Raw genomic sequence first — 9,729 nt, 5'->3', positions numbered from 1 at the left:
CAAGGAAGAAACTCTGCATGTTGGGTGGGCTTTTCTCAGTTTTTTAATGCAGCAAGATTCTTCCTAACTTTAATCATATCTTCTTAAAACCCTAAGGTGAAGCAAAAACCCTGGTGAACAGATCTTTAAATGAATATGACAAGTTTGGACAAGAAGTGGAGGTGGAATAACAGAGGATACAGGGTGTGTGTTTAAATCACCCATGGGCTGAAAACATGAAAGCATAAATGGTCCTATTAGCCTTAGTCATCATGTTTCATCTCACGACACAAAGTAAAACAACTGGCAGTGTGTGATGACTAAATCTTATTATTTACAGAGGGATCATATAGAGATGCAATAACTGATATGACCCGCATGTATTTTGTTTTCAAAGTATCTCAATAAATTGGTCCTATTAGCTACTTATTTAATTAGTATGGGAACATAAACCCTATAAAGACATGAGAGCAAAGTAACATGTTAGCTATTGTTTGGATTTGACTATGTGTGTGTATTCTTTATATATAATTATTTTCTAGCTGGTCTAAAATGTGGTGATTCAAGAATGTCTTTAAAAAAAAAAAGTTGCACCCCAATAACGTTCATAAAGTACCTAAGACGTCACATTGGGCATCAAATGTAACATTTAATATAAAACATTTCTGAAAGCATCTGACTCTCTGACATCTGGCAAAGAAAGAATAATAATAATGTTCCTAGGACACTTAAGATGTCACTGGGATGTTGTTGTATTGAATAAACAACAAATCGATTAGTTGCAAAAACTATCCATAGATTAGTCGATAACAGCAATGTCACTTATTAGTTGCATGGAAAGTTGTTGTTAAATGGTTTATTGCTTTTACTATATGGCTATATATATTTTGTATTTTTCTGTACAGCACTTTGGTCCGGAGGTTTTAAAGTAAAAACAGTTGGATTATATTCGTCTAAAATTGTGTGAGAAAATAAAGTGTAAAATAAAATAAATAAATATATAGAAAGACTTTGTAAAATCACCTGACTGGCCTTCTTTAGGCAAAACACCTGACCCTCCCTGTCTAATACTTTTCGTACAGTCTTTTAGGCATTTAAACACGTCACTGGGATGTTGTTGTCCAGTTCAAAAAGCTAATTAGTTGAAAAAAAAACAATCGCTAGCTTAGTCGATAATGAAGATAAGACTTATTAATTAAGATAGCTGGTCTGACTTGTGACTGGGATGTCAAGAACAAACAACTACTCAATTGATTGATTAGTCGATAATAAGAAGTAATCAATTACGTAAAAAGTTGTTTATCGATGTTGGTAGCGGAGTCAATTCCACTCAAAACCCTCCCCGTCCCCCCTCTAATCATTTCCTTAAAGTCTCTACATTTAAAGATGTTATTGTCCAGATCAGACGACTAATCGATTAATTGAAAAAACTATTGCTAGATTAGTCAATAACGCAGATAATGGTTGTTGATCCACGTTGGTAGCGGAGTGAATTGAACTAAAGTAAACATACACAAATATATGATACAACATTTAATTCACATCATACAAATACAAAATTCAGTGATGAAAAAAAGAAACATCAAAAGAGAAGATGCCCGCTTCCCCTCCCAACTCTAATAATTTTCATACAGTCCCTAAAACATTAAAAGGATGTCATTGGGATGTTGCTGTCCAGATACAAATAATAACTAATCGATTAGTCATTAACGAAGATAAAACGTATTAGTTGCATGAATAGTTGTTTATCCACGTTGGTAGCCGAGTGAATTGAACTAAACTAAGGAAAACAAATAGATATTGGATTGGATATGGATTTAAAGGAGGAAAAAATCCTGTCAATTATCGGGAAATAACCCATCAATAGTCGGATCGATGCGTGTGAATGTGACAAGAAGAAGCCAGTGGCAGATTAGATTTGTTTCCCTGTCCCCACACCGCCGCCACCACCACCTGGAAATCAGTCCCTCTCCCTTTAAGTGGGAGGTGAGCGTTGTGGACGGTGAGTGTTTGGAGCAGAGACCGATAGAAAGTCACCACTGCGCTCTATGTCTCCAAAACATTTACGCACGGCAGCTGAACACCTCGTTTCCCCGACATCCAACCACCAACACCCGGCTCTTCTCCACTGTGAAGGACCGGAGCCTCCGTCCCGAAATAAGAGCCCCGGTGCCGTGAATGCGCCGAGGAATTAAAGCGGGAGAGGACGGACGGAAGTTTTTTTTCTTCTTCCCCCGTGGAGAGTTCAGGGCACACCGGGACTGGTGAGTGAATTCTTGATCACATTAAAACACGAAGCTTTGTCATTAAGTAACAAACAAACTGAGGGTCGCGCGGCTTTTGGGTTCAAAACTTCTCTGTGAAGAGGAGGAAGAACATCCTTTATTTAATAAAAGTAGACGTACTTCGATCTGCAAATACTTCACTACATGACTCCTTAATGTTACTTAGAAGTATAAAACAATGATCCCTTCTATATTGCTTGTTGTAGTTTGTTCATGTTAAGACCATTTACGATGTGTTTTTAATATAATGATACTGCATGATATCATATCAAAATGTTTGTTTACATGTAGCCAACGGTAGCTGGTAACTATAAGTGTTAAATACATGTAGTGGAGTAAAAAGTACAATAAATGTTCCAAGAAATACTCAAGTAAAGCACAAGTAGGACAACATACTACTTCAGTAGGCTACTTGAGTACGTACATCCTGACTTCACACCCCTGGTCAGGTGTGTTTCTGTGGAATCATTAAATAGGACTTCTTAATAAAATTTCACTTTTTTAGGGATTTGCAACTCCTTAAAATGTGTGTTTTTGCTTTTCTTCTTTTAAATTCAACACTTTATTCTCACTTGCACTTCTTCTACTGTAACTCCTTTGGTGACATGTTTATGTATCCGCCTCTGAATGTGTCTGGTAGTACAGATGATGATGATGATTAAGAGGAGGATGATGTCAGTTGTGTTGGCAGATGCAAATTAGCAGATATCAGCAGGTTCACCAAGAATAGTTTGAGGTGTCAACATTTATACAGTTTCAACACCTTTTTATTTCTGCTTGTTAACTTTGGCTTTTACACTGCAATGGAAGAATTATGATTATTTTCCCCTGGCGTTTAAAACTGTGAATGTATGAGGCTAAGGTTGTCACAGCTGTGGAAGAAATATTCAGATTCTTTCCTTGAGTTAAAGTAGAAATGCTTTGGTTTTTTAATACTCCTTTACAAGTAAAAGTGCTGAACTCAAGTATCAGCAAAATGTACTTTATGTAACCAAAGTAAGTAGTCAGTATGCAGAAGGGACTTTTCCCCATTATCTTAGAATATATATTAATATAATATTCAGTTTTATCAGAAAACAATCGTGTCAATGTGGAGCCAATTTGAGTTAATTTGTAAAATACAGAATAGATATATCATATCATATCATGTGTTGTGCAAAGGATAACATGGAAATACTCAAGTGAAGTACAAGTATATCGGGATAGGACTTGTTCTTGTCAGTAATTTTACACATCCAGAGTTTGAAGCGCTGCCTGAGGTCTTACACAAGGGTCCTTTGAAAGCGTTTATTGGTCCCATCATGTGAAAGGGATCCAAATGAAGGGAGTAATGGTGAGTTTAGTTAACCACTTAACTCAGTGCCACATCAGCTTGTGAAGTAATCATATCATTTAAACTACTGATTTTACGATTGTCTCGGGATATCATCTAGAGATGAGTTACTGCTGTCATGTCTTTTTTTTGCTTTGAGAAACTCAAGTACATTCTTCTATTCTATAATTATACTATTCATGTCTCTCATAGCCTTCGGGTGAGTGGAGTTGTTTTGGGAAACTATGAACAAATAAGACGGTATAGTCTAGATCCAGGGTTTGAAGCATTGAGCGGTGCCATATGAAGGTCCTTTTTTAAAAGCGTTTAGGGGTCCCATCTGGTGAAAAGGGTCCAAATGAAGGCAGTAATGTTTACAATACAATCTAACCCAGTCTCAAAGCAGTTTTTGAAGTGGGCACGTCATTTAATCTATTGATTTCACAAACGCTTCACATAAAATAATAGTGTTTTTGTCATTGAATTTTTAGAAATGTGATTTATTTTTGTTGGCTTTCAAAACCACTAATAACTTGGAAGATGTTTTGGTCAACTGTGACAACAAGAACGGTCTGTAGGGAATTAAAACTAATGCATACATCATTGATTGATTGATTGATTGATTGATTGACAGGAAACTCGTCTTGATAACCTAGTTGAGGCATTTATTGAGTAAAATAAGACATTTGCAAGCTAAGCTTCTACGATTATTGTTAGGTTTTGGGCTTAAGACAATATGAGGGACTGTATGAAAGTAACTGGGGAGGGTGGATGGACTTTATGTATTGTTTTTCTTTTCTTTTAATCCTACAAGGACTTCGCAACTTCCTTGACTTAAGAAAAAACGCCAAAACCTTCGTATGGATATCAAGAAAGGTTCACAAACTGCCGCGAGACAGGGTTTCACCGTCAGTGTGAAGGAGAAGTGAGTGTCTTATGGGCACTGCCACAAGTGTGTGTGTGTGTGTGTGTGTGTGTGTGTGTGTGTGTGTGTGTGTGTGTGTGTGTGTGTGTGTGTGTGTGTGTGTGTGTGTGTGTGTGTGTGTGTGTGTGTGTGTGTGTGTGTGTGTGTGTGTGTGTGTGTGTGTGTGTGTGTGTGTGTGTGTGTGTGTGTGTGTGTGTGTGTGTGTGTGTGTGTGTGTGTGGCGCTGCGTACAAAGCTGTCCGTCAGTGGGGAGTCCCTGACCTTTTCTCACCGTCAATCTCCCTCGTTCGTTCCTTTCTCCCATCGCCTCACCCCCTGCTGCTGCCACCACTCCGAATCTTCTCTGTCTCTCTTTTGTTGCTTTAAAAAAAAAAGGATATCGTAATGTTGCATCTGTTTATCCTACAAATCGAGTGCTTACACATTACCCATGATGCTCTCTGGTCTCAGGACGGAGCAGTGCAGAGGTAAAGCAAAGTGTCTCTTTCTTCACCTATCTCCTTTTTTCTCTGACACACACACACACACACACACACACACACACACAAAAGGGATAATCCCAAGGAGTGGTTTGGCATTTCACCTCTGCCCCCCCCCCCCCCCCCCTCCTCCTTTCCTCCCTCTTTTGGAGCTTTGTCTTCCCAGGTGAATGGGTTCATGGGAGGAAAGGTGACCCAGGTGCTCCCTCTGTCTCTTTCTGTCGCTCAGGTTGACTGTTTGTACAAATCAAAGCTCGCCCTCCACTCACTCAGTAACTTTGAGAAGCGTCTGCCTGTCATGCGTTGCCAACTCAGTCAAGTCCCAGGTCCATACATCCAAAATAATTGAACAAGTTAAATGAATGTAGCGCTCTGAAGATTTACCACAGGTTTAAAGTTATCAATCCCATTCTTAAGGATAACATCCACTGTTTGATACAAATGAAACCTTTAACCAGTTTACCTGCTTTTCTTAACATCATTATGGTAGCATTAAATAAAATGTCTTTTCTTGTTCTTTTTTTACATACATTTTCATTTAAAACAATTTAAAACGTTTTTTTTATGTAAAACAAATATTCTGACAGCTGATATATATTTAACAGAAATGTTTTTATATTTAGTGATCGCTATAATTCAGTCCATTATAGAACATAATGGACTTCACCGCACCATTATTGTGTGTGTGTGTGTGTGTGTGTGTGTGTGTGTGTGTGTGTGTGTGTGTGTGTGTGTGTGTGTGTGTGTGTGTGTGTGTGTGTGTGTGTGTGTGTGTGTGTGTGTGTGTGTGTGTGTGTGTGTGTGTGTGTGTGTGTGTGTGTGTGTGTGTGTGTGTGTGTGTCATCTACACATCGGACGTCTCCATAAGGGCAGCAGAGCAGACAAAGGTTTTCTCCTCCTGACCTCCTATATCCTCTCCTCATTGTTCTCTGAATCCCATTGAACCAGAAGTCCACAGAGAAACACCGTGTGTGTGTGTGTGTGTGTGTTCTCCTCAGCCTCTCCTTTCGCGCAGTGTGAGGCCAAGCCAATCACACAGAACAATGGTGTGTTCGGGGAAGCCGTATGATCTCTTTAAATAAAACCCTCTGCTGCTTTGTCTCCTTTGGTTGAATCACAAGGAGTGTGAGCATTGACACACACACACACACACACACACACACACACACACACACACACACACACACACACACACACGGAGTCAGAACATTAACACACTCCGCTGGTTGACAGACTGACAAACACATTGACAGTTTTATCCTCATTTGACATCTCTCACAGAAAACTTTTAGTCATTTTTCTCACCTGTTTAAAACTCTTTTCACCTTTTTTTTAAAATAGCTAATCCATATCTATTCATTCCTTAAGTATTTGTTAGACCCATTTCAAGCATCTGTCACCTCCCAAAATAACAAACGATTAGATAATAAGAAAAAAAGGGCTGCAACTAAAGATTGTTTGTATTATTGAGTTATTTACCGATTATTTTCTCCGGTAATTGTTTGCTTGAATGAACAATGACATTAAAGATTGTTTGATTATCAAAGTAGTTGAGTAATGGTTACAGCTTTAACAAACAATTGTATTACTTTACAAGACATTTTGTAAAGCTGTGCCATGCTATGAACATTTTTATATTATACCTGGGCGGCTGTGGCTCAGTGGATAGTGCGCTGGACTTGGAATCAGGGGGTCACAGGTTCAAACCCCACTGCAGTCAGCATGTCGTTGTGTCCCTGAGACACTTCACCCCAAGTTGCTCCTGTGGGGATTGTCCACAGTATTGAGTATGTGAGTCACTTTGGATATAAGCGTCTAACAAGTGACATGTAATGTAATATTGCGATAAGGACTCCCTTTGAAATTGCTCAGATAAATACATCTTAAAAAAGTCAAAACAACCAGTAAGATACAAAAGTAATTGGACTGCATATGTATAGCTTAAGTATTAAGTGACTTGAGCTTGTCTTTAAAATCCTTTACTGGTTTTGAAACATGAAAACTAGCAATTTCCTTTGACATTTTACAATTGTTTGAATAAATATTTAGGTCCGAAAATAAAGGGTTTGATCAGGTTTGGCTCATTTTGTCCGCAGACCAGCAGCAGCACTATTGAATTATAAGTAGTTAATTCATTGATCAAGAGGAAAAGCCATCTGCAATATATTTGGCAGTTTCAGTTCACGCCAAAATACCAAAAAAGGCGTACTTTGTTCTCTGTGTCTTCTACGAAACAGAATATCTGTGTTTATGTAAATGTCACCTAGCTCAGAATGAACAATTCTCACTGCCTTGTTTCACTCCACTACGCTTTTCAAAGGACAACATAATTCAGAAATGCAGGTCATAATTGGCAGTCGTAAAAGAGTACAGTATTCTGTAACCAGTTAAACACGGCAGTACGTTGTCTTTGCCTCGTACTGAACAGACTGTCTGTGTTTATTTCAATCTGTCACCGTTGGCTCTGGGGATAAACATTTCTCACTGTCTTTTGCTGTAAAAATAATTCAGATATAAGTGGAAGTTGTGCCTTGAAGCGGTGACGGTGTCTTTCCTAGACTTACTGCGGGGTAAACCATGAATTCAAAGTCTATCAAATCACGTTTGTTATTCAGGCAAAGGTGTTTGTCCTCCCCTCACTGACTCTGAAACGAGTATAAAGTGAGATAATTCAGGTTAATTCTTCACCGTGTCCTTGATAAGCGCGTTATCACAGTCACTTTGTATGCATAACAATGTGCTCTTCTTCTTTATGTAACAGCCTGCTTTCCTTTTGTCCTGACCCCTGAGTGTGAGTCTACATTAAAAACACAAAGGCAAAAAGCTTCTGAGTCAGCCTCACGTGTCGAGAGTAGACGCACCTCATCTGCATGTGTTTCTTTACCGTTAAGGGCGAGAGAGCAGTAATTATGCACGGAGGAGCTCTTAGCGAATAAACGTCTGTGTGAAGGAAAAGCAAAAGTGGAAAAGTGCATTGAACATCTCCTACTCAAGACTTTTTAAAGACTTCCCACCTGTTGCATTGGGAAAAGACGACTGTAGGAACTTCATATCTGTCAGCAGAGGTGGAAGAAGTTATCATATCATTTACTTAATTAATGTTACAACACTACAGTGTAAAAATACTAATACATTGAAAATTCTACTTTGAGGACCAAAAGTACTCGTTATGCAGAATGACTCATTTAACTACCACATTTAATTATTGTTGCATTAATTTGTTCATCACTTCGTTGTGGCACTTGGGTGTATTTGAAAACTTGATATACTACTGGGTAGCTTAACCCATAATAATGTATTTATATTTTGTATTACACATCTACATCTGCAAGGTAACTAACTCAATCTATCAAATAAACCCTAACTACAACATTAGCCTCCAAAAGTACAAATACATTTTTTACTTAAGTAGAGCACATCCTTCATGTTTTTAGTTAATTACACCACAGGTTGTGAAACACACACGTGAGTGTCATGTAGGGCGTGTGATGAAGCTTCATAATGATGATGATGATGATGTACTCTCACACACACTTAGAGACACTGCAAGCATCTACACACACCTTCAGGTAAGATTGGATGACATTCAATGCATGTTTGTCAATGTTCTTGAGGCGCAGCTTATTTGAATGACTTTGTATACTGCAGGGTCGCTTGTGAATTTACTCCAGGTGGAACTAAAGATTTAAGAGTTGATTATATTTCACATCATTCATCCAGATCTGTAAAGTAACTATTTAAATAGTTGAGTACAAGCACACCGTTTACCTCTGAATTGTAGAAGTATAGCAAATACTCTATAATAACTTCCTTTTAACGTTTTTCTGAGGCACCTGACAGCAGCAGAGTAGTGTGCACAAGTAGTAAAGCTAAGAGGTTTTAAATGATATTTGGAGGATCTGTTTGGGTCCCCTTTAAGTCGTGCCAGCTGCTCTCGGGATGTGGGCTCACTCGTCCATGAATGCTGTCATAATCTCGTAGTAATGCCGCGGCGGGGATATTTACCAGCAGCTGTAAATCAGTTTTTAAGAGAAGAAAGAGCGGAAGCTGCCGTGCATTTCTCTAAACACTTTCTAATCCTTCAAAAAGAGGAACACTTGTGAACCTTTCCACTGTGTGTGTGAGTGTGTGTGTGAACATTCGGCACGCGATGTCAGAAATGCAAGCTCCTACAGGACCAAGGTGTGTTTCATTAAACACGGCTTTTGTCGGGAAGTATGTGGGATTTTCTTTAATTCTGATGTTTGTTCATAACTGCAGGTTGCCTTTGTCTCGCTGTTCTCCTTTATGCTCGTATTGTTGAGCGCTCGAGACAAGCATGAGCATGTGTGACCGTTAATCGAAAGAGGACAAACGGGAATAAAAACTGTGAAGTTACTACTTTGACAGAGCCGAGTACTTTTATCATCAGCTGATCGTTACACAAGTGAAGGAGAAACCACTCACATAAATTCATTAAAAATGTTTGAATGATACCACTTCCATAAAACAAACAGAGTGTGAAGAATGTAGAACTTTTTGCAAAAAATTCGAAAACAATATTTATTTTTGTTACTAATTTTTAACAATAAAAAGCACAGAAATTCTAATATTTAAAAAGTAGAAATGTTACTAAATACATTTTTCTTTTTTTGTGAATATATCTTAGAAGTTGCAACTGCTGGGGTTCACATGTCCGATTTAATTTAGTTTTTTTATTTATAGATTTGAATGTTTCAGTCACACAAATAATAAGGACAATGAACTTTT

At 38.3% G+C, this 9,729-nt stretch overlaps 1 protein-coding gene across 3 annotated transcripts in view; it reads left to right on the top strand.

Moving 5' to 3' along the window:
- The first annotated feature begins 1,962 nt into the window (after window positions 1–1,962).
- sox13 (SRY-box transcription factor 13) overlaps window positions 1,963–9,729 on the top strand; it is a 61,531-nt gene continuing 53,764 nt past the window's right edge. For 2 of the 3 annotated variants that reach the window (XM_079683095.1, XM_079683094.1), the window contains exon 1: window positions 1,965–2,243. The gene's annotated coding sequence lies outside the window, so the exon portion shown is untranslated. Of the gene's footprint in view, window positions 2,244–9,729 lie in introns of all 3 variants that reach the window. The other variant, XM_079683096.1, reaches the window with a different exon arrangement.

This window comes from Notothenia rossii (assembly GCF_949606895.1).
Source record: "Notothenia rossii genome assembly, chromosome: 5".
In the NCBI taxonomy this organism is placed as follows: Eukaryota; Metazoa; Chordata; class Actinopteri; order Perciformes; family Nototheniidae; genus Notothenia; species Notothenia rossii.
Note: the sequence above shows the minus strand (reverse complement) of the source record. Positions and strands in the feature narration are given on the sequence as shown.